At 39.3% G+C, this 26,280-nt stretch overlaps 1 long non-coding RNA gene across 1 annotated transcript in view; it reads left to right on the top strand.

Moving 5' to 3' along the window:
* Positions 1-22,279, top strand: part of LOC127491315 (uncharacterized) — a 78,321-nt gene extending 56,042 nt beyond the window's left edge. Inside the window, exons 4-7 of the long non-coding RNA XR_007919939.2 lie at positions 10,388-10,510; positions 11,858-11,918; positions 18,361-18,445; positions 19,939-22,279. This is a non-coding gene — a long non-coding RNA (uncharacterized lncRNA). The remainder of the gene's footprint in view (positions 1-10,387; positions 10,511-11,857; positions 11,919-18,360; positions 18,446-19,938) is intronic.
* The last annotated feature ends 4,001 nt before the right edge of the window (positions 22,280-26,280 follow it).

The raw sequence follows: 26,280 nt of genomic DNA, 5'->3' as shown, positions 1-26,280 counted from the left end.
AATCTATAGAGACAGAAGGTATATGAGTGGCAACCTAGGTTTGGGGAGAATGTAAATATTGAGGAGTGGAGGTTAAAAAGAACAGGTTTTCCTTTCAGAATGATGAAAATGTTCCAATATTCACTATGGTGATGGACAGATGACAATGGGTATGCAAAAAGATACAGAATTGTACACTTCTAGGGTGAATTTTACAGTAAGTGAATCATGTCTCAGTAGTTTAGTTCGTAATAGCTTCATTCATAACTGCCAAAATGAGAAGCAACCAAAATGTCCTTCAGTAGATAAATGAATTAACAAAGAAGTATATTCAGAAAATGAAATACTATTTTCCACTAAAAATGAGTTGTCAAATCATGGCAAATATGGAGGAAAGTTAAATGCCAATTATTAAGTGACAGATATCAATTTTAAAAGGCTATATACTGTATGTTTCAAATTATGTGACACTGTAGAAAAGGTAAGAGTGTGGAGACCATAAAAAAGATCAGATGGTATAAGAAATTGGTGAGGAGGGAGGGATGAATAGGCGGAACACATAGTTTTTAAGTTAGTGAAACTATTCTATGTCATTATACTTCTTTTTTTTTTCATGATGGGTTAATTCTCTCTTTTTTTCTGTTTTTTTTTTTAACTTTTATTTAATGAATATAAATTTCCAAAGTACGACTTATGGATTACAATGGCTTCCCCCCATACCGTCCCTCCCACCCACAACCCTCCCCTTTCCCACTCCCTCTCCCCTTCCATTCACATCAAGATTCATTTTCGATTATCTTAATATACAGAAGATCAGCTTAGTATACATTAAGTAAGGATTTCAACAGTTTGCTCCCACACAGAAACATAAAGTGAAAAATAATAGATGATTTTTTAAATGCTGATGAAATCAGATCAGACCTATTGTCATGTTTAATCCCAGTGAGAGTCAAGTTGGGAATTGATAATTTTTTTTTTTACAGAAGATCAGTTTACTATGCATTAAGTAAAGATTTCAACAGTTTGCACCCCCATAGAAACACAAAGTGAAATATATTGTTTGAGTACTCGTTATAGCATTAAATCTCAATGTACAGCACATTAAGGACAGGGATCCTACATGAGGAGTAAGTGCACAGTGACTCCGGTTATTGACTTTACAAATTGACACTCCTGTCTATGGCATCAGTAATCTCCCTATGCTCCAGTCATGAGTTTCCAAGGCTATGGAAGCCCTCTGAGTTCTCTGACTCTTATCTTGTTTAGACAAGGTCATAGTCAAAGTGGAAGTTCTCTCCTCCCTTCAGAGAAAGGTACCTCCTTCTTTGAAGACCTGTTCTTTCCACTGGGATCTCACTCACAGAGATCTTTTTGCCAGAGTGTCTTGGCTTTCCATGCCTGAAATACTCTCATGGGCTTTTCAGCTGGATCCGCATGCCTTTAGGGCTGATTCTGAGGCCAGAGTGCTGTTTAGGACATCTGCCATTCTATGAGTCTGCTGAGTATCTCGCTTCCCATGTTGGATCACTCTCCCCTTTATTTATTCTATCAGTTAGTATTAGCAGGTACTAGACTTGTTTATGTGATCCCTTTGACTCTTAGTCCTTTCATTATGATCAATTGTGAACTGAAATTGATCACTTGGAATAGTGAGTGGCATTGGTACATGCCACCTTGATGGGATTGAATTGGAATCCCCTGGTATGTTTCTAACTCTACCATTTGGGGCAAGTCAGCTTGAGCATGTCCCAAATTATACATCTCTTCCCTCTCTTATTCCCACTCTTATGTTTAACAGGGATCACATTTCAGTTAATTTTCAACACTTAAGAATAACTGTGTGATAATTACAGAATTAAACCAGTCATATTAAGTAGAACAGACAAAAAAAAAAACTACTAAGAGGGATAATGTATTAAGTTGTTCATTAACAGTCAGAGCTATGCTGATCAAGTCACCGTTTCTCATAGTGTCCATTTCACTTCAGGAGGTTTCCTTTTTTGGTGTTCAGTCAGTTGTCACCGATCAGGGAGAACATATGGTATTTGTCCCTTTGGGACTGGCTTACTTCACTCAGCATGATGTGTTCCAGATTCCTCCATTTTGTTGCAAATGACTGGATTTCGTTGTTTCTTACTGCGGCATAGTATTCTAAAGAATACATATCCCATAATTTCTTTATCCAGTCTACCGTTGATGGGCATTTAGGTTGGTTCCAGGTCTTGGCTATTGTGAATTGTGCTGCAATAAACATTAGGCTGCAGACCGCTTTTTTGTTTGCCAATTTAAACTCCTTTGGGTAAATTCCAAGGAGTGGGATGGCTGGGTCGAACGGTAGGGTTATCTTCAGGTTTCTGAGGAATCTCCAGACTGACTTCCATAGTGGCTTGACCAGTTTGCATTCCCACCAACAGTGGGTTAGTGTCCCTTTTTCCCCACATCCTCGCCAGCATCTGTTGTTGGTAGATTTCTGTATGTGAGCCATTCTCACCGGGGTGAGGTGAAACCTCATTGTGCTTTTGATTTGCATTTCCCTGATTGCTAGTGACCTTGAACATTTTTTCATGTGCCTGTTGGCCATTTGGATTTCCTCTTTTGAAAAATGTCTATTGAAGTCCTTGGCCCATCTCTTAATTGGGTTGTTGGTTTTGTTTTTGTGGAGTTTCTTGATCTCTTTGTAGATTCTGGTTATTAACCCTTTATCTGTTGCATAGTTTGCAAATATTTTTTCCCATTCTGTCGGTTGTCTCTTCACTCTCCTGACTGTTTCTTTTGCAGTACAGAAACTTCTCAATTTGATGCAATCCCAATAGTTGATTTTGGCTTTGACTGTCTGTGCCTCCCGGGTCTTTTCCAGAAATTCTTTGCCTGTGCCAATATCTTGAAGGGTTTCTCCAATGTTCTCTAGTAACTTAATGGTGTCAGGTCGTAGATTTAGGTCTTTAATCCACGTTGAGTGGATTTTTGTGTAAGGTGTAAGATAGGGGTCTTGCTTCATGCTTCTGCACGTGGAAATCCAGTTTTCCCAGCACCATTTATTGAATAGACTGTCCTTGCTCCAGGAATTAGTTTTAGATCCTTGATCAAATATAAGTTGGCTGTAGATGTTTGGATTGATTTCTGGTGTTTCAATTCTGTTCCATTGGTCTATCCATCTGTTTCTGTACCAGTACCATGCTGTTTTGATTACAACTGCCCTGTAGTATGTCCTGAAGTCTGGTATTGTGATGCCTCCAGCTTTGTTTTTGTTGTACAAAATTGCTTTAGCTATTCGAGGTCTCTTGTGCCTCCATATGAATTTCAGCATCATTTTTTCTAGATCTGCGAAGAATGTCTTTGGTATCTTGATTGGTATTGCATTGAATCTATAAATTGCTTTTGGGAGAATGGACATTTTGATGATGTTGATTCTTCCAATCCATGAGCATGGAATATTTTTCCATTTTTTGGTATCCTCTTCTATTTCTTTCTTTAAGATTTTGTAATTCTCATCGTAGAGATCTTTAACGTCTTTGGTTAAGTTTATTCCAAGGTATTTAATTGTTTTTGTAGCTATTGTGAATGAGATTGATCTTAGCAGTTCTTTCTCAGTCATGGCATTGCTTGTGTATACAAAGGCTGTTGATTTTTGTGCATTGATTTTATATCCTGCCACTTTGCCAAACTCCTCTATGAGTTCCAATAGTCTCTTAGTAGAGTTCTTAGGATCCCCTAAGTAAAGAATCATATCGTGTGCAAAGAGGGATAGTTTGACTTCTTCCTTCTCAATTTGTATTCCTTTGATTTCTTTTTCTTGTCTGATGGCTCTGGCTAAAACTTCCAGAACTATGTTAAATAGCAGTGGTGAGAGTGGGATCCCTGCCTGGTGCCAGATTTCAGTGGAAATGCTTCCAACTTTTCCCCATTCAATAGGATGCTGGCTGTGGGTTTTTAAAATTGCTTTGATTATATTGAGGAATGTTCCTTCTATACCCAATTTGCTTAGAGTTTTCATCATGAAAGGGTGTTGAATTTTATCGAATGCTTTCTCTGCATCAACTGAGATAATCATATGGTTTTTCTTTTGCAGTCTGTTAATGTGTTGAATCACATTGATTGATTTGCGAATGTTGAACCATCCCTGCATCCCAGGGATGAATCCCACTTGGTCTGGGTGGATGATTTTCCTGATGTGTTGTTGTACTCTATTGGCCAGAATTTTATTGAGGATTTTTGCGTCTATGTTTATCAGGGATATTGGTCTGTAATTTTCTTTCAGTGCTGCATCTTTCTCTGGCTTAGGGATTAAGGTGATGCTGGCTTCATAGAAAGAATTTGGGAGGATTCCCTCTTTTTCGATTGTTCTGAATAGTTTGAGAAGAAATGGGATTAGTTCTTCTTTAAATGTCTGGTAGAATTCAGCAGTGAATCCATCTGGTCCTGGGCTTTTCTTTGTTGGGAGGGCCTTTATTACTGTTTCAATTTCTGTTTCAGTTATGGGTCTATTTTTGTTTTCTATGTCTTCATGGTTCAATTTTGTTAGATTGCATGTGTCCAGGAATCTATCCATTTCTGATAGATTTTCCTGTTTGCTGGCATACAGGTTCTTGTAGTAATTTCTGATGATTCTTTTTATTTCTGTGGTGTCTGTTGTTACGTTTCCTTTTTCATCTCTGATTTTATTGATTTGGGTCTTTTCTCTTCTTTTTTTAGTTAGTTGGGGCAATGGGGGGTCAATTTTGTTTATTTTTTCAAAAAACCAGCTTCTCGCTTGGCTGATTTTTTGTAGTGTTTTTTTTTTTTTTTTTTTTTTTTTTTTTTTTTTTTTTGGATTCAATCCTGTTAATTTCTTCTCTGATTTTAATTATTTCTCTTCTCCTACTAGATTTGGGTTTGGTTTGCTGCAGTTTTTCTAGGTCCTTGAGATGCGCTGAAAGCTCATTTATTTGGTACGTTTCCAATTTCTTGATATAGGCACCTATTGCTATAAATTTGCCTCTCAATACTGCTTTTGCTGTATCCCCTAAGTTTTTTTTGTTTTTTTTTTTAATCTTTTATTTAATGAATATAAATTTCCAAAGTACGACTCATGGGTTACAATGGCTTCCCCCCCCATACCGTCCCTCCCACCAACAACCCTCCCCTTTCCCACTCCCTCTCCCCTTCCATTCACATCAAGATTCATTTTCGATTATCTTAATATACAGAAGATCAGCTTAGTATACCTTAAGGAAGTATTTCAACAGTTTGCTCCCACACAGAAACATAAAGTGAAAAATAATAGATGATTTTTTTAAAATGATGATGAAATCAGATCAGACCTATTGTCATGTTTAATCCCAGTGAGAGTCAAGTTGGGAATTGAAAATTTCTTTCTTTTTTTTTTTTTTTTTACAGAAGATCAGTTTAGTGTACATTAAGTAAAGATTTCAGTCGTTTGCACCCCCATAGAAACACAAAGTGTACAGCACGTTAAGGACCGAGATCCTACATGAGGAGTAAGTGCACAGTGACTCCTGTTGTTGACTTTACCAATTGACACTCCTGTTTATGGCATCAGTAATCTCCCTATGCACCAGTTATGAGTTTCCAAGGCTATGGAAGCCCCTTGAGTTCTCCGACTCTTATCTTGTTTAGACACGGTCATAGTCAAAGTGGAGGTTCTCTCCTCCCTTCAGAGAAAGGCACCTCCCTCTTTGAAGACCTGTTCTTTCCACTGGGATCTCACTCACAGAGATCTTTTTGCCAGAGTGTCTTGGCTTTCCATGCCTGAAATACTCTCATGGGCTTTTCAGCCAGATCCGAATGCCTTTAGGGCTGATTCTGAGGCCAGAGTGCTATTTAGGACATCCGCCATTCTATGAGTCTGCTGAGTATCTCACTTCCCATGTTGGATCACTCTCCCCTTTATTTATTCTATCGGTTGGTGTTAGCAGATACTAGACTTGTTTATGTGCTCCCTTTGACTCTTAGTCCTTTCATTATGATCAATTGTGAACTGAAATTGATCACTTGGAGTAGTGAGATGGCATTGGCACATGCCACCTTGATGGGATTGAATTGGAATCCCCTGGTATGTTTCCAACTCTACCAATTGGGGCAAGTCAGCCCGAGCATGTCCCAAATTATACATCTCTTCCCTCTCTTATTCCCACTCTTATGTTTAACATGTATCCCCTAAGTTTTGATATGTTGTGTTGTTGTCTTCATTTACTTCCAGAAAGTTTTTCATTTCTCTTTTGATTTCTTGAATGACCCAGTGTTCATTCAGGAGCATGTTGTTCAGTCTCCATGTGTTTGCATACTTTCTAGGGTTTCCTGAGTTGCTAATTTCCAGCTTCATTCCGCTGTAGTCTGAGAAGCTGCATGGTATGATTCTAATTCTTTTAAATTTGCTGAGACTTGCTTTATGGCCTAGTATGTGATCAATCCTAGAGAAGGTTCCATGCACTGCTGAGAAGAATGTGAAGTCAGTAGATGTAGGGTTGAAAGTTCTGTAGATATCTGTTAGATCCATTTGGGCAATAGTGTCAATGAAATCTGCTGTTTCCTTGTTGATCTTCTGTCCGGATGATCTATTTCTGAGAGTGGAGTATTGAAGTCCCCCAGTACTATTGTATTGGAATCTAAATCTCCCTTTAAGTCCCTTAACATATCTTTTTTATTTATTTATTTATTTATTTATTTTTGACAGGCAGAGTGGACAGTGAGAGAGAAAGAGAGACAGAGAGAAAGGTCTTCCTTTTCCGTTGGTTCACCCTCCAATGGCCGCCGCGGCCGGCACACCGCGCTGATCCGATGGCAGGAGCCAGGAGCCAGGAGCCAGGTGCTTTTCCTGGTCTCCCATGGGGTGCAGGGCCCAAGCACCTGGGCCATCCTCCACTGCACTCCCTGGCCACAGCAGAGAGCTGGCCTGGAATAGGGGCAACCGGGACAGAATCCGGAGCCCTACCGGGACTAGAACCCAGTGTGCCGGCGCCACTAGGTTTAACATATCTTTTAAATAGACCGGTGCCCTGTAATTAGGTGCATATACATTTATAATAGTTACATCTTCCTGTTGAATTGAACCCCTAATCATTATATAGTGTCCCTCTTTGTCTCTCTTAACAGTTTTTGTATTAAAGTTTATTTTGTCTGATATTAATATGGCTACACCTGCTTTTTTTTGGTTTCTGTTGGCATGGAATATCTTTTTCCAACCTTTCACTTTCAGACTGCATGCATCTTTGTTAGAGAGATGTGTTTCTTGTAGGCAACAAATAGTTGGGTTGTGTTCTTTGAGCCAATCAGCCAAACGGTGTCTTTTAACTGAAGAATTCAGACCATTAATGTTTAATGTGACTATTGATACATAGTGACTTTGCCCTGCTATTTTCCCGGAGATATTTTCTAGTATATGCTTTGAGCTTCCCATGCTCTTTTACTGGTAGGTGTTCTTCCTTTCCCTTCTTTCATACTGATGGCCGTGTTTCTGTGTTTCTGAGTGTAGCACATCTTTAAGTATCTTTTGCAGGGCCGGACGAGTGGCCACAAAGTCTTTCAATTTCTGTTTGCTATGAAAGGTCTTTATTTCACCTTCATTCACAAATGAGAGCTTGGCAGGATATAATATTCTGGGCTGGCAATTTTTCTCTCTTAGCACCTCTGCTATGTCTCGCCATTCCCTCCTAGCCTGTAGTGTTTCTGATGAGAAGTCAGCTGTGAGTCTGATTGGAGATCCTCTGAGAGTAATCTGACGTTTCTCTCTTGCACATTTTAGGATCTTTTCTTTATGTTTCACTGTGGTGAGTTTAATTACAACGTGTCATGGTGAGGATCTCTTTTGGTCATGTTTACTGGGGGTTCTATGAGCTTCCTGTACTAGGATGTCTCTGTCCTTCTCCAGACCTGGAAAGTTCTCTGCTAGTATCTCATTAAAAAGGCCTTCTAATCCTTTCTCTCTCTCCATGCCTTCAGGAACTCCTAGAACTCGAATGTTGGTTTTTTTAATAGTATCCTGTAGATTCCCCACAATATTTTTTAGCTTTCTAATTTCCTCTTCTTTTCTTTGGTTTGACTGTATGTTTTCCTGTTCTCTGTCTTCTAAGTCTGATATTCTCTCTTCTGCTTCACTGACTCTGTTTTTAAGGCTCTCTAATGTGTTTGTCATTTGACCTATTGAGCTCTTCATTTCATTTTGATTTCTCTTCACTATCACACTTTCCTGCTCTACTAGTTTCTGCGTTTCATTTTGATTCTTCCTTAAAATTTCATTTTCACGAGAGAGATTTTCAATCCTGTCCAATAAGGATTTCTGTAGTTCAAGGATTTGCTTTTGAAAACTTCTAAATGTTCTTATCATAAATTTTTTGAAATCCGTATCTTGCATTTCTTCTATCTCATCATCTTCATAATCTTGGCTTGGGGTGTTTTGTTTATTTGGAGGCATCATAATGTCATCGTTGATCTTGTTCCCTCGATTTCTGTGTTTATTGCTTGGCATGGTTAATTCTGTTTCCCTCACTGTGAGGTTTTTTTTTATTTTTTTTTTATTTTATACTATGTCCATGTTAAGTGGACTGCCTGCTGTTGGAGGAGCCTTGGAGGCTTGAGATGGGTGCGGCCTGAGAGCTCTGCTTGGTTCTTCCTGGTTAAGGGTGTGCAAAGGTGATACCCTCAGGTTATGAGTGGTAAATCTCTTTTTATTTATTTATTTATTTATTTATTTATTTTATTCAGGGGGTAAGTAATACCGTACGGCACGGCTGTGCAGAATTGATGGTATTTAGCTTCCAGTCTCTGGCTTCTACCCAAAGAGTCTGTATAGGCTCCCCTGGACTCCCACTGGTTTGCCTAGGCTACTGAATTGTAGTGACTCAGTTCCTTAGCTCTCCCCTGTTGATATGTAAATCCAGAGAGGGGGCCTGCTCTTTGTCTCTTGCGAATTCTTCAAGCCTTGCAGCCTTGCAAACTTTGCAAGGTTAGGGGAAAGAGAAACCCCCAAGCTTTTTTTTTTTCCTTCTTGTAGTGAGTTTGCTGCACTTTCTGGCCCCCCTCTAGATTCTGACCCCCGTTTCCCCGCCAATGTCTCGGGTTATTGAGCTCACCTCCCCTTCCAGCGCCGATGTGTGGACTCGGAGCCCGGGACGTCCCAACTCTCCCTGCTGTTGTCTGTGTGACATGCACTCCCCTTCCTGCACTGGCGCGCAGACCCTGCAGCTTCCGCGGCACCCACGGCTCCCGCGGCTCGGCTTCCGCACTGTGGGTGACCTTGTTCTCCCAGTAGGTCCTCCGATTCACAGCCCCTCGATCCAGAAGAGTTTCCTCTGCAATATTTTCCTGGTTCTTTTTTCTGAGGCTACCGTAACTCCCCTTTTATTAAACTAAATTTTCCCGGACTATCGGTGCACGCCTTCACTATTCCGCCATCTTGGCTCTGCCCCAACTATTCTATGTCATTATACTTCTGCCATTAAACATTTATCAAGCTCCCCATAAGACACATCACCAAAAGTGAACCCTAATGTAAACTGTGGACTTTTAGTGGTAATGATGTGTCAGTGTAGGTTCATTAATTGTGACAAATGCATGATTCTGGTTTGGGATGTTGATAGTTGGGGAGGCTGTGTCTGCATGCTGATAGTGGTACATGGCAAATCTCTGTATTTTACATTTGATTTTTTAAAAATTTTTATTTAATGAATATAAATTTCCAAAGTACAGCTTATGGATTACAATGGCTTCCCCCCCATAACGTCCCTCCCACCCGCAACCCTCCCCTTTCCCACTCCCTCTCCCCTTCCATTCACATCAAGATTCATTTTCAATTCTCTTTATATACAGAAGATCAGTTTAGCATACATTAAGTAAAGATTTCAACAGTTTGCTCCCACACAGAAACATAAAGTGAAAAATACTGTTTGAGTAGTAGTTATAGCATTAAATCTCAAGGTACAGCACACTAAGGACATTTTTTGTGACCCCTAAACCTGCTCTAAAAAGTACAGTCTTTTAAAGAGGAGGAGGAGGAGGAGGAGGAGAAAGGAAAGGAGAAGGAGTGTGAGGGAGAGTAGTAGTAGTAGTAATATGTTAATATTTCTCAAGGCGTAATTTCAGAGAGTTGATGCCAATGCACCTGACCACTTTCACCCCTCCCCCTTAGCAGACTAATCAATTGCTTCTTTCTATGTGTTCCTATTGGGTATATATCCTATGTATTTTATAGTTTATATCACATTTTATTAAAGTTATTTTCAGGTCTCACTTCCTGACTATGAATTGCTCAAGGGCAGAGGTAGTGTTTTACTTTGTTGATATTTCTACAGTACTGGAAATACCATATGGTTGAGTGGATAATTATTTGCTGTGTAAACGTATGAAGGACATCCTTCAGCCATTTTCAAAGGTAGTTTTAAAGGATCTTGCTTCAGAATCTGTTCTTCTTCAGGCTTTAGAGGACTGTGAAAATAGCTTCCTCCAAGTGGTTCATCCCAAGAACAGTGGTCAACACAAGAGTGAGACAGCATTGAAGAATATTCCCGGGAAATTCAGAACATCTGAGAATTCTAAAGTAAGAACTTACTTTTATTAAGTAACTTCAAATGATAGCATTTTACTCTAATAGAAGTTTTGGAAAATATTGCTTCTTGGAGACTTAGAGAAGTACATGAGAAACCTGGGACAATGTTGTGTGTGGTGGTATATTATAGGTCCACTGAGAAGATATGGGATGCTGAGGGGAATGCCACTTGACTAGAAGCTACCTCTGCCCCCTCCCACTGCTTGATGGAAATTCTCTGGTTATAGCTTATCTGGGTTTAGAGGTATAAAAAAATGTGATGTGTGAAATGTGTCATGGTGTTTGTGTGTGTGTGTGTGTGTGTGTGTGTGACAGTATACCTTATTAAGGGTCATATAGTCCATAAAAGTAGGTGTTATGAGGGAAGAGAGAAACAGTGTAAAGATACCGGTGCTAAGAGTGGAAAGGTAAAGTTGCATTAGAGGTGTTAACACTTCTAAAAATAGTTTTTCTTTATGTACAAACATTTAGTTGATAAAGTGAATATTCTTAGCCAGATAATCAGTTAACTTTAGGATTAGGGCATACTTTTTACTTTGAAAAAATCACTTATTTAGAAATAGAAATATTGAGTATTTAGGTGATCTATAGTCAAGGCTCTAGTACTTACTAAGTATGTGGTCTATATCAAACACCATCTCTCTGCTTCAGTTTTACTCATTAATAAAATGGACACAATAGTATCTGTCCTGCTTACCACACAAGGTGGTTGTTAAAATTCACTAAGATCACTGGAAGTAAAATTCCTTATAAATTGGACAAATTAATTATATACAATTGACATTAGTATAGAAAGAGTGAGTGCCATGAAGCTCTGCCACTTAATATCACTGGTGTTTATTGTTGGTGTCAAAAAAGTGTTGGCTTCTCTGATGGAGGTCATTCCTCCTGGCCCTTGACCATGATTCCCATTCTCATGTCAATTTTCCATTCACCAAGCATTCCTGTTAGGCTGAGCAGGAGAGCAATGCTAAGTGTCTGATCAGAGGCTGGAGCCTGAATTCTGTCCCCAAAGTACAGGTTTATCTGAGGAAGCACAGATGGAACAGTTGGACTCAGATTCAATGTCCTTTTGAGAAGAGGACATCTCACTGAGAACTATGCATCCCATAGAAAAAAAATCCTCCTTTTCAAAGAATGAACAATTAAAAATATTGGATCACCTGTAAACATTAGTAACATAAGGAATAAATAACTATATTTTAATTTATTCTATAAGTCTACTGATTCTTAAAGCTCTCATAGTTTAATATTCCAAGAGGCCCTCATATAGGGACTTCTATATGATTCCTGTGCTTTTACATTCATTTCCTATGTTCTATGCTCCTGATTTCCAAGCTTCAAGGACTAACCAGAAAGAAGCAGAAGAGGGAAGGAAGCTTCTTTCTATTCTAAAAAGGTGATTAATCTTTCCTCTTTTGTCTGTCCTCCTCCCTCCACTTTTTTTTTTTAGCATGTCCCATACATTCCAGGGAATCAGTGTAGCCTGCTATTGTGATCGGTAGCAGTTGCCACTGGAATGGGTATGTGATAAAAACTGCAAGATGGGAATACAGAGTGTATCTATGTGACATCATAGATGTGAGGCAATGGGAAGGGAATAATAGGCCTCATCTAACCCAACCCTCACTAGGCCTATGGACACTCATTTCCACATTATAGTCCTGACTGCAGTTTTTAGCTTCTGTTTCCTGTGGCCCTCTGAGCCAACTTCAAGATTTCACCAGCATTCATCATGTATTATGTCCAGACACTCACTGTACAATATGTAACGGAGCTGTCGCTGGGCTACCTGCTAGATGATACTTCCTCTGTGTATTATATGGCTTCCTCAGCTTTTATGATTAACAGCTCATTCATATGAGCTCTGTTTGCTCAAAAACCCATCTAAGATGCCAAATATCAGCCTCTTTGGCTACTCCCTCTCCACCTCTGACTTCTACTGTCTCACTTAACTATGTTGCTTCCTTATCTGACCTACTGTTACCTGCAGCACTGAATGAATCAGTATTACCAGAGCCTATTCATCCCTTGGCTTCAAAATTCCTAGTGGACCATTTCTCACCCAAACCTGTTGCTATTTGCCCTCCTACACAAGATCAAATCAGAGATCAGATCATGATCTCCACCCAGAGACCTCTCTCTGTCTTTAGTGAAAATCGCTGATGGGTTGTCTGTTAGTTGATATTCCAACAGTCAGTGGTATTGACCATTCAGTGCCAGAATCCTTCTGGCAGCTGGCTAATGTCAAGGACACCACCGATTTGATACCTTCCAACTTAGAACAAGATAGTATCAAGCAACTGATTCTTGCTGGCCAATTTTCTGACACCTCTTTTTACAAAGAAGATGCATCCAGCCTTGTAGAGCCAACTAACCTCTCGTTCCTGAGTGGTGATGATCTGGTGCTCTTGGAGAGACATGTTAAAAGGAGGTGTGATTTCTTGACACAGAAGGAAAGGGAAAATAAAATGGAACCTTATCCAAAACAGCTTAGGTCAGACTATCAAATGTATACTTCAGAGAAAATGATAGGGCCAGATGCTGATAAGCATGAGTCAGCAGTCAGTCCATACCACCAACTATATACTTCGGAGCCAATGTTAGAAGCAGATGCTGATAAGCATGACTCAGCAGTTTCCCTTTATTCTGGGAACAGCAAAGGGAAACCAGAAGAGCATCACATGCTTCAGCAGTCTCCATCTCCTATGACCTCTGAGAACCAATTACCAGAAAAATATATTCCACACTTTTCGGATCTTACGTCTCTGCACAGTGAGTCCTTGCACTCTATTATCCAACATTCAAATGACTGTCCCTCAACCTTGGTTTTCTTCAGTGTATTCTCCAAAGCCTCCACATCTCAAGGATCTCTAGTACTTTCCAATTCCCAGCCTCTGATATTACCTGAGGTCCAATCTCAACCATAATCAAAAACCCTCTCCCAATGTCAGTGACAAAATGCTACTCAGGCCCAGTATCAGTCCCACCTTCAACCCCCAATCCCAATGCTACCAACATCTCGCCTATCCCAGATTAGGATCTGTGGAGTGTGCTTCTTTAGACCCCAGAATGACACACAGTCTCATGCCATCTGAACTTTACCCTCTATGCTCTAAAGATCTCAGGAATACTTTTGTTCTGCAGCCCTCAACCATTTATGGATGACCCAGTCTTCCAAGGTACATGCTTAAGTCTCCATCCTTCCTGGAACCTACCCTATGAGGAGTGAGCTTCATAAGAAATTTGAACATCACCTTCAAAAGAGGCTCATCCAGCACCAATTGGGCCTGCACTGTAGGGTCCATGAATACCTGACACAGATTCATCCTCAAAGAATTTCTTGTGATATCTGAGCCAAAGAGCAGTCATGCAGTCATGGACTGTCATGGATATCTTTGTCTAATGGTCAGAGCAACAAAGACTTAAGAAATTTTGAATTGAGCCAACCTGTAATCTTCTATGAGCAGAACACAGAAAAGTTTCAGTCATGTAGAAATGAGAAAAAGAATCAAGGACACAACCCAAGGATTGGCCCAAGGAATCATATATTGAATGACCCAGAGGGATCCTCAGATAAGAGTTTAGGCTCTTGGGGCCAGTGCTGTGGAGTAGCAGGTTAAAGCCTTGGCCTGAAGTGCCAGCATCCCATATGGGCACTGGTTCTGGTCCTGGCTACTCCACTTCCGACCCAGCTCTCTGCTGTGGCCTGCAATAGCAGTATAAGATGGCCCAAGTCCTTGGGCCCCTGTACCCTCATGGGAGACCTGGAGGAAGCTCCTGGCTCCTGGCTTCGGACTGGTGCAGCTCCGGCTGTAGCATCCATCTGGGGAGTGAACCAGTGGATGGAAGACCTCTCTCTGTCTCTACCTCTCTCTGTAACACTGTCTTTCAAATAAAATAAATAAATCTTAAAAAAATAATTCAGGATCTAATTCTGATAAAAATCTTGAAAGTTATATAATGAGTTTGTCAAGGAATGATTCAAGCGCCTCAGGGATAAGTGTAAATTAGAAACAACTAGAAAATGCACTGAAAGATCATTTGAATAAGAAAGTTGAGGAAATCAACAAGGGTTGAATCTCTGAAACTGTACATCATTCATGGTATGCCATCAATCAGACACTGACTCTTGCTGTGGCTTACAGTCAAAAGAAATCTCATAGTTAAATGTAATCTCACAGTCAAATGAAACAGGTAGATGTGGCACCATTTGTGAATGGAAACTGTAACCTGAATACTTCTCAGGAGATCTATTTCCTTGGTTCTGGCAAACAAAAGATGCTGGAAAATCATGCCAACTGCTTTTGCACAAGGAGGAAGTGGGACCTTCCCCTCAGGGTCCTTGAATCCATACAGATCTTCAGCAAGAGAGAGGACCCATTTCCGTCCTTATGGCATTCCAACTTTTCCTCCCCAGATAACCTTATTTCTGGGGTTATCAAAGTTATGGTATCCAAGTCACTTGGCAAAGCTTCTAAACCTTTGTGTGAAGACAAACTGAGAACAATAAATTCATTCTGCAATGTGGATCATCTCCTGCTGCCTCACTTGTGGGGAAGGAAGGACAAGGGGACTGAGACCAGAATCCCCTGAGAAAAATAGACACTTGTAAATGTTCAGATCAAGGATGGCAGACAGACTTTTCTGTGCATCACAAAGAAAGTAAGAAACAGTTTAGACCATATATTAGACACAGCCCAATGCTGGTGTCTGCAAGTCATGATGTCTGGTAGAATTCAGCAGTGAGGCTGTCCAGTCCTGGGCTTTTCTTTGTAGGAAGAGTCTTTATTACTGACTCAATTTCTGTCTTGGTTTTTGGTCTATTTAGTTTTTCTATGCCTTCATTACTCAATTTTGGTAGATTTATGTGTCTAGGGATTTATCTGTTTCTTTTAGGTTTCCCAATTTATTGACATCCAGGTCTTTGTAGTAATTCCATTATTTGTGTAATTTATATGGTATATGTTGTTATGTTTTTTTTTTTATCTCTGATTTTATTGATTTTGGTCTTTATCTCTTTTTTTGGTTAGTTGGGCAAATGGTGTATCAATTTTGTTTAGATTTTTCAAAAAAACAACTATTTCACTAATGTTTTGTATTTTTGTTTAAATTTTGTTTATTCTCTAATTTTAATTATTTCTTTGTTCCTATTAGTTTTGGGTTTCATTTGATGCTGGTTTTCTAGGTCCTTGAGATACATTGATAGCTCATTTGTTACCTTTCCAATTCTTGATATAGGCACCAATTTCTATAAACTACCCTTTTTACACTGCTTTTGCTGTATCTCATAAGTTTCTAATATGATGTATTGCCATTGTCATTTGTTTCCAAAAACTTTTTGAATTCTGATTTCCTCTATTACCCACTGTTCATTCAGCAGCATGTTGTTCAGTCTCTATGTGTTTACATATGTTATAGATTCTTGAGTTGTTGATTTCTAGTGTCAATCCATTGTGGTCAGAGAAAATGCATAGAATGATTTCAATGTTTTTTTTTTTTTAATTTGCTGAAACTAGCTTTATGGCCTAGCATGTGATCTATCCTAAAGAAAGTTACATGCGCTGATGAGAAGAATGTGTGTTCTGCAAGTGTAGGAAGAAAAATTCTTTATACATTAGTTAGGTCCATGTGATGCACTGTGTTGAGTGTCTGTGTTGTTTCTTTGTTGATTTTCTGTCTAGTTGATCTGTACATTGATGAAATTGTGAGTGAACAAGAATTAAGACTGTTTAGCAGAATGGCCTCAAAGGGATTTTAGAGAAAGAAGTATAAATATGTTTTAATGGTTGCATGATTGTGTTTGTCGTGCCCTCATCTCCCTCTTTGTTGGGCTTTGTTTCTTTGGTACAGGTTACTCTGTTCTTTAGTAATGGTCTTTAGTACTTGGATCTTTATGAGGAAATAAGGGGGAGTGCACTGTTGCTGAGTCTATTTCTGATTTTGTAGAATAAAGAAAACATTTTGTATGTGAGAAAGCTCTATTTGAGGACAGAGTAGATGTTGAGGGTATAAATCCCTGGATATAATAGACTTTCAAAGATTATGTGGGGTCTCAGGTTATGTCTCAGTAACAGGTAAATGTGGTATAATGAAAGGTAGATTTACAGCATAGGATGGAGTGATCTAAATGACCCTAGGAGGATGAACAAATCAGTTAGTGTGTGTATATGTGTGAGATTCTATATCTTACCTGTTGTATGAGTTGAGTTGCTATAAATGTAGTGGTACAGATAACTCTTTCTTATGTTGATTTCATTTTCTGTGGGTAATTTCCCAGGAGTGGAATGATTGACTCACATGGTAGATCTATTTTCAGATTTCTGATGAATCTACATACTGTCTTCCATAATAGTTGTACAAGTTTACATTCTCACCAACAGTGTATTAGGGGAGCTTTCCCCCACTTCTTCAACAACATTTGTTTTGATTTTTAGATGATAGCCATTCTAACTGGGGTAAAGTGAAGCATCGTTGTAATTTTATTCACATTTCCCTGATGTCTAGTAATCCTGAACACATTTGCATGTGTCTGTTAGCTATTTGAATTTCCTCTTTTGAAAAATGGCCATTATGCCCTTTGTTCATTTCTTACCTGGATTGTTTTTGTTGTTGTTGTTGTTGTTGAGTTTCCTAAGTCCTTCTTTATACATTTTGGATATTAATCATTTATTAGATGTATAGTTTGCAAATATTTCTCCTTTTCTGTCAGTTTACTTGTTACTTTGTTGAGTGTTGCCTTTGCTGTACAGAAACTTCATAGGTTGATATAATCTCATTTGTCTATTTTTGACTTTTTGTCTGTGTTCTGGGGTCTTATCCAAGAAGTATTTGCCTATGCTGATGTCTTTCAATGTTTCCTTTCTGTTTTCCTCATGTAGTTTGATGGGTTTCAGGTCTTACATTTAGATTTGTAATACACTGTGAGTTGATTTTTGTATAGGATGTAAGATAGGAGCCTTGTTTCATACTTCTGCATGCAGAGACCCAATTTTTGGGGCACAATTTGTTGATGAGACTAATCTTTCTCCAGGGAGTGATTTTCACTCCTGTGTCAAAGGTTAGTTTGTTGAAAATGTGTGGATTAATTTCTGGCATCTCTAGTCTGTTCTACTGGATTATGCTCCATTGTCTATTGTTGTGCCATACCAGGCTGTTTTGATTATAACTACCCTGTAATATGTCTTGACATCTGGTGTTGTGATGACTCCAGCTTTATTTTTTATTGTTTAAGATTGCTTTAGCTTTTCCTGGTTTCCTGTGATTTCATATGAATTTTGGGTGTCATCATTTTCAGATCTTTGATCTCTTTGGTATTTTGACTGGGATCACAGCAAATATGTAAATTTGTTTGGGTAGTATGGACATTCTGGTATTAATTCTTTCAATCCATGAATGTGGAAGATTTTCTTCAATTTTTTGTGTCTTCTGTTTTTTTTCCTTAATGTTTTATAAATTTTATTGTGGAGACATTTTACATTCTTGGTTATATTTATTCTAGGTTATCTAAATTTTTAGTAGGTATTGTGAGTGTGACTGATATTGTAAGTTCTTTCTCAGGCATGGCATTTTTTTGTGTATACAAAGGACACTGATTTTTTGATTGTTGATTTTATATCCTACAATTTTTCCAAACCCTCATAAGAGTTCCAATAGTCTCTTAATGGAGTCTTTTGGTTCTCTTTTGTATAGAATCGTGTTATCACAAACAGGGATAATTTGACTCCTTTTCTATCTTATTTGTATCCCTTTAATTTCTTTTTCTTGTCTCATGGCACTGGCTAATATTTCTAGGACTATACTGAATAATGGTGAAATTATGCATCCTTGTCTGTTTCCAGATCTTAGTGGAAATTCTTCCAGCTTTTCTCCATTCAACATGATGCTGGTTATGGGTTTGTCATATACTGCCTTCATTGTGTTGAGGTATGTTCCTTTTATACTTAATTTGCTTAAGGCTTTACCATGAAAGGATGTTGTATTTTATCAAATGCTTTCTCTATATGTATTGAGATAAACATATGGCTTTTATTCTAAAGCTTGTTAATGTGATTTATCACACTTACTGATTTGTAAATGTTGAACCATCCCTGGATTCCAGGGATGAATTCCATGTGGTCTGGGTGAGTGATTTTTTTTAAAAAATTTATTTTATTTGAAGGCAGAGTTACAGAGATAGGGAGAGAGAGAAATCTTCCATCAGCTGATTCACTCCCCAAATGGCCACAACAACCAGACCAAAGCCAGGAGCCAGGAACTTCTTTTGGGTCTCTCAGATGGGTGCAAGAGCACAAGAATTTTGAGCCATTTTCTGCTGCTTTCCCGGGTGCACTAGCAGGAAGCTGACTCAAAAGTAGAACAGCTGGGAACAGAATTGGTACCCAATAAGGATACTAGCACTGCAGGCAGTGACAACCCAGTATGCCACAGTGCTGGCCCCTGAATGATCTCTGTGATGAGTTGTTGGATTTGATTAAACAATATTTTGTAAGGGATTTTTCATGTATGTTCATCAGAGATATTGTCTATTGTTCTCTTTCTTTGTTGTATCTTTATTCTGATTTTAGAATTAAATTGATATTGGCCTCATAGAAGGACTTTGAGAGGATTCTCTCCCTTTCAATTGTCTTGAATAGTTTGAGAAGAGTTGGAATTAGTTCTTCTGTTAAAGCTTTGTAGAATTCAGCAGTGAAGCCATCTGGTCCTGGGATTTTTCTATGTTGGGAGGTCCTTTATTAGTGATCAATATCCATTTTGGTTATTGGTCTATTGTGGCTTTCTATGTCTTCATGACTCAATTTTGGTATATTGTAAATATCCAGGAATCTAACCTTTTTCTAGATTTTCCAATTTGTTGTCATACAAATGTTTGTAATAATTCCTGATGATTCTTTTTGTTTCTGTGGTATCTGTTGTAAAATCCCCACTGTCATGTCTGATTTTATTACTTTGGACTTCTTCATTTTGGGAGGGGGGTGATTGGGAAATGGTATATCAATTTTGTTTATTTCTTCAAAAAACCTAGCTCTTCATTTTGCTAATATTTTGTATCATTTTTTGTTTTGATTTTGTTCATTTCTTCACTAATTTTAATTATTTCCTTCCTTTAATGTTGGGCAGAGTTTGTTCTTTTTTTCCTAGATCCTGGAGAAGTATTCTTAGATCATTTATTTTATGCCTTTCCAATTTCTTTATGTAGGCACTAATTGCTATATACTTTCCTCTTAACACTGATTCTTTGTATCCCATAAGTTTTGCTATGTTATGTTGTCATCTTTCATTTCTAGGACTTTTTTGATTTTCCTTTTGGTTTCTTCTATAACTCACTGTTGATTAGGAGCATGTTATTCAGTCTTCATGTGTTTGCATATTTTCTATAGTTTCTTTTTTTAAAAAGATTTTATTTATTTATTTGACAGGTACAGTTACAGACAGTGAGAGAGAGAAAGAGAGAGAGAGAGAGAAAGGTCTTCCTTCCATTGTTTCACTCCCCAAATGGCTGCAATAAGCCGGAGCTATGCTGATCTGAAGCCAGGAGGTAGGTGCTTCTTCCTGGTCTCCCATGTGAGTGCAGGGGCCCAAGCACTTGGACCATCTTCCACTGCTTTCCCAGGCCACAGCAGAGAGCTGGACTGGAAGAGGAGCAACTGGGACTAGAACCAGCGCCCATATGGGATGCCGGTGCTGCAGGAGGAGGATTAACCTAATGTGCCATGGCACTGCCCCTTCTATAGTTTCTTAAATCATTAATTTATAGCTTTTTTCTGTTGTGGTCAGAAAATATACATAGTGTGATTTCAACTTGAAAAATTTTGTTAGATTTGTTTTTTGACTTAGCATATGGTCCATCCTAGAGAAAGTTTCATGCATTGATGACAAAAATGTGTACTCTTCTGGTGTGGGATTAAATGTTACATAAATATCAATTATATCCGCTTGTTCAATAGTGTAGATTTGCTCTTTTTTTCCCCCTGTGTTGATTTTTTTTTCTAGTTGATCCACCACTGAAGAAAGTGAAATGTTGAAATCCCCCATTATTACTGTGTTGGAACCTATGTCTCCCTTTAGATCCATTAACATTTGTTTTAAATAGCCAGATGCCTTAGCTTTGGGTGCACATATGTTTATTATAGTGACATCTTCCTGTTGAAATAACCCTTAATCATTATATAATGGTCTTCTTTGTATTTTTTTTTTTTTTTTGGACAGGCAGAGTTAGACAGTGAGAGAGAGACAGAGAGAAAGGTCTTCTTTCCATTGGTTCACCCCCAAAATGGCCACCAGGGCTGGCACTGTGCTGATCCGAAGCCAGGAGCCAGGTGTTTCCTCCTGGTCTCTCATGTGGGTACAGGGCCCAAGCACCTGAATCATCCTCCACTGCCTTCCTGGGCCACAGCAGAGAGCTGGACTGGAAGAGGAGCAATGGGGACAGAATCCGGCGCTCCAACTGGGATTAGAATCCGGGGTTCCAGTTCTGCAATTGGAGGATTAGCCACATGAGCCACAGCACTGGCCTTACTTTGTATCTTTTAACAGTTTTGCCATTAAAGTCTGACATTAGGATAGCCACTCCTGTAGTTTTTATTTTCTATTAGCATGGAATATCTTTTTATATCCTTTCACTTTCAGTCTGTATGTACATTTGTTGGTGAAGTGTGTTTCTTATAGGCAACAAATAGATGGGTCTTGTTTTTTTATTCCAGCCAGTCTTTATCTTTTAATTGAATAATTTAGGCCATTTACATTGAAAGTTATTATTGACAAGTAATAACTTGTTCCTGTCATTTTTTATTAATATTTTTAGTGTTCGTTTTGGGTTTCTTTTGTACTTTTACTCTGAGATTTTTCTGCCTTCACATTCTTTCATGATGCTATTTTCCTACTGTTCCTCTGGGTAGTACATCCTTAAGCATCATTTGTAAAACTTAACAAATGGTGATAAGTGCTTTCAATTAGTTTGTTTTAGAAGATTTTTATTTCACCTCATTTATACATTCACAGGGTTCCCACAGTCACAGGGTGCAGGGGATCCACTCATACTCAGCCCCTTGAACATCTCTATCCACAGAGAGAGCCACAGAATTCCTGAAACAAGCTGCCTGCCTAACCGAGGTTGGTCAGTGCTCTGCCTTGGCAAATTGAGTCTGGTGCCTTGACCAAGGGGAGGAGTAGCAATGTGCTGTCACTTCATGGACCTATATGCATGGTCTGCCCTCCACCAATGCTGAAGGCCAAAGACAGTGGGGACTGTGGATTTATCCTCTGATAAAATGCCCCTGTTGTGCATGGGCGTCAGCAGCATCTACTCACCTTGTTAAGATGGCACTTCCTTTGTTCTTGTTGCCAGGTACCTTAGTTGGGGGAGGGGAGGAAAGCAATGTGCTCTCCCTTCAGTGGGATAAGTGGACATCCTGCCACTTGCTAGTGCTTTAGGTTGAACTGAAAAGTCAGTGGGGGCTGCAAGGTTATCCCTCAGGCAATATCACCATTGGCACAGCTGGTGCAGGTTCCTCTCAACTTGCTTTGAGAAGACGGCATCCCTTCCAGCCCCTGGCTGTGGAAGTTGCTGGCAGTGTCCTACTTGCTGCATGATTGTACCATCTCCACTGTTCCGTGGTGTCTCTTTTCTTTCTGTAGATTTTCCAGTGCAAACTTTTCTCCAACTGTCCCCTGGGAATGCATTCCCTCCCCTGTTCTCTAGTATCTTTCCATGGTCAAAATCAGTATGTTTGTTCCCTCTTCAGCCACCTTGGATCTAAAATTTTTAAAAATTCCTCTTGACACTTTTTATTTTATTTTATTTTTTTAACTTTTATTTAATGAATATAAATTTCCATAGTATGGCTTATGGATTACAATGGCTTCCCCCCATAACATCCCTCCCACCCGCAACCCTCCCCTTTCCCATTCCCTCTCCCCTTCCATTCACATGAGGATTCATTTTCAATTCTCTTAATACAGAAGATCAGTTTAGCATACATTAAGTAAAGATTTCAACAGTTTGCTCCCACACAGAAACATAAAGTGAAAAATAATAGATGATTTTTTAAAAATAATGATGAAATCAGATCAGACCTATTGTCATGTTTAATCCCAGCCAGAGTCAAGTTGGGAATTGATAATTTCTTCTTTTTTTTTTTTTTTAACAGAAGATCAGTTTAGTATACATTAAGTAAAGATTTCAACAGTTTGCACCCACATAGAAACACAAACTGAAAAATACTGTTTGAGTACTCGTTATAGCATTAAGCCTCAATGTAGAGCACATTAAGGACAGAGATCCTACATGAGGAGTAAGTGCACAGTGACTCCTGTTGTTGACTTTACAAATTGACACTCTTGTTTATGGCATCAGTAATCTCCCCATGCTCCAGTCATGAGTTTCAAAGGCTATGGAAGCCCCTTGAGTTCTCTGACTCTTACCTTGTTTAGACAAGGTCATAGTCAAAGTGGAGGTTCTCTCCTTCCTTCAGAGAAAGGTACCTCCTTCTTTGAAGACCTGTTCTTTCCACTGGGATCTCACTCACAGAGATCTTTCATTTAGGTTTGTGGTGTGTGTTTTTTTTTTTTTTTTTTTTTTTTTTTTTTTTTGCCAGAGTGCCTTGGCTTTCCATGCCTGAAATACTCTCATGGGCTTTTCACCCGGATCCACATGCCTTTAGGGCTGATTCTGAGGCCAGAGTGCTGTTTAGGACATCTGCCATTCTATGAGTCTGCTGAGTATCTCGCTTCCCATGTTGGATCACTCTCCCCTTTATTTATTCTATCAGTTAGTATTAGCAGGTACTAGACTTGTTTATGTGATCCCTTTGACTCTTAGTCCTTTCATTATGATCAATTGTGAACTGAAATTGATCACTTGGACTAGTGAGATGGCATTGGTACATGCCACCTTGATGGGGTTAAATTGGAGTCCCCTGGTATGTTTCTAACTCTACCATTTGGGGCAATTCAGCTTGAGCATGTCCCAAATTGTACTCTTTAGAATACTATACCGCAGTAAGAAACAATGAAATCCAGTCATTTGCAACAAAATGGAGGAATCTGGAACACATCATGCTGAGTGAAGTAAGCCAGTCCCAAAGGGACAAATACCATATGTTCGCCCTGATTGGTGACAACTGACTGAACACCAAAAAGGAAACCTGTTGAAGTGAAATCAACACTATGAGAAACGGTGACTTGATCAGCATAGCCCTGACTGTTAATGAACAACTTAATACATTATCCCTCTTGACACTTTTTTGACCTATACATTAATAATGTGCTATTTAATGTCCATGTATTTGAAATTTTCCAGCTATCTGTTGATGAATTTTAGTTTTACTCTACTGTGATCTAAGTAGAAATTGCATGATTTGTATGCTTTTGTATTTCTTTAAAAAGATTTATTTATTTATTCAAAAGTCAGAGTTACACAGAGAGAGGCGAGGCAGAGAGAGAGAGAGAGAGAGAGAGAGAGAGAGAGGTCTTCCATCCAATGGTTCACTCCCCAGTTGGCTGCAGTGGCCGGAGCTGCACTGATCCGAAGCCAGGAGCCAGGAGCTTCTTCCAGGTCTCCCACATGGGTGCAGGTGCCCAAGAACTTGAGCCATCTTCTACTGCTTTCCCAGGTCATAGCAGAGAGCTGGATTGGAAGTGGAGCAGCCGGGTCTTGAACCGGTGCTCATATGGGATGCCAGTGCTTCAGGCCAGGGAGTTAATCCACTGCACCAGAGCACCAGCCCCTGGTTTTGTATTTGTTATGGTGTATTTTATGGTAATTGTTCCATATGAGTTTGAGGAGAGTGTGCTGTTGTTTGATAAATGTCAATTACATCAAGTTCATTAATAGTGAGGTCACTTTTGTCTTTCCTATTTTCTGCCTGCTGAGTCTGTTACTAACAGAAAGTTGTTGAACTCTTCATTGTTAATAAGTGGATCAATCTGTTTCTCCTTGCATTTCTATTAATTGTTGCCTCATATACCTTCTTTTTTAAAGCTTTTTTAATTAATTATTTACTTGTCAGGTAGAGTTACAGACAGTGAGAGGAAGAGACAGAGAGAAAGGTCCTCCATCAGATTGTTTACTCCCCAAATGGCCACAATGGCTGGAGCCATGCCGTTCCAAAGCCAGGAGCCAGGTGCCTCCTCCTGGTCTCCCATGGGGCTTCAGGGGCCCAAGCACTTTGGCCCTCCTCCACTGCCCTCCCAGGCCACAGCAGAGTGCTGGACTGGAAGAGGAGCAACTGGGACTAGAACCCGGTGCCCACATGGGATGCTGGCACCGCAGGTGGGGAATTAACCTAGTGCATCACGGCTCTGTCCCACCTCATATACTTTCATTTTGACATTCTGTTGTTAATTGTATACACAGCAAGCATTATCACTTCTTAATAACTGACCATTTGTACATTTTCCTGACATTTATTCCTGATAATTTTTTTCATTTTGAAGTCTGCTTTGTCAGAAATTAATATAGTTACCCTTGTTTTCTTTGAATAGAGTGAGCATAGTATATTTTTCTCCACCATTTTTCTTTTAATTTGTCTGGGTATTTAAAATGAGTATGTTGTAGGTAAACATATTGTCTGGCCTTCAATAGGTAAAATTAATCATGTTCAGAGTGATTTTCTCCTATCCAACATTGGAAGTGGGATACACAGCAGACTCATAGAATGGCAGATGTCCTAAACAGCACTCTGGCCTCAGAATCAGCCCTAAAGGCATGCGGATCCAGCTGAAAAGCCCATGAGAGTATTTCAGGCATGGAAAGCCAAGACACTCTGGCAAAAAAAAAAATGGACTTAAATGAAAGATCTCTGTGAGTGAGATCCCAGTGGAAAGGACAGGTCATCAAAGAAGGAGGTACCTTTCTCTGAAGGGAGGAGAGAACCTCCACTTTGACTATGACCTTGTCTAAATATGATCAGAGTCCGTGAACTCAAAAGGCTTCCATAGCTATGGCAACTCATGACAAGAGCCTAGGGTGATTACTGATGCCATAAACAAGAGTGTCAATTTGTAAAGTCAACAACAGGAGTCACTGTGCACTTACTCCTCATGTAGGATCTCTGTCCTTAATGTGCTGTGCATTGAGATTTAATGCTATAACTAGTACTCAAACAGTATTTTTCAGTTTGTGTTTCTATGTGGGTGCAAACTGTTGAAATCTTTACTTAATATATACTAAACTGATCTTCTGTATATAAAGAGAATTGAAAATGAATCTTGATGTGAATGGAAGGGGAGAGGGAGCGGGAAAGGGGAGGGTTGTGGGTGGGGGGGAAGTTATGGGGTGGGAAAGCCGTTGTAATCCATAAGCTGTACTTTGGAAATTTATATTCATTAAATAAAAGTTAAAAAAAAATGTTAAATCCCCCCCCCCGCCGAAAAGCAAAACAAAGTGATTTTCTCAGAGCTGGATTATTATCTACCATGTCTACAAATGTTGACTACTCATTGTAACTTTTATTTGTCTTCTGTGCTTTTCCATTAGTATTATATGTAATCTATTATTTATTTAGATGATATTTTGTCACTAAGTATATACATTTAAGGTATACACTATGATTTTTTTTGACAGGCAGAGTGGACAGTGAGAGAGAGAGACAGAGAGAAAGGTCTTCCTTTACCATTGGTTCACCCCCCAATGGCCATTGCGGCCAGCAGGCTGCGGCCAGCACACCATGCTGATCCGAAGCCGGAGCCAGGTGCTTCTCCTGTTCTCCCATGGGGTGCAGGGCTCAAGTACTTGGACCATCCTCCACTGTACTCCCTGG

Source organism: Oryctolagus cuniculus, chromosome 1 (assembly GCF_964237555.1).
Source record: "Oryctolagus cuniculus chromosome 1, mOryCun1.1, whole genome shotgun sequence".
Lineage (NCBI taxonomy): Eukaryota > Metazoa > Chordata > Mammalia > Lagomorpha > Leporidae > Oryctolagus > Oryctolagus cuniculus.
The sequence above is the reverse complement of the archived record's forward strand: the minus strand, read 5'-3'. Positions and strand labels throughout refer to the sequence as shown.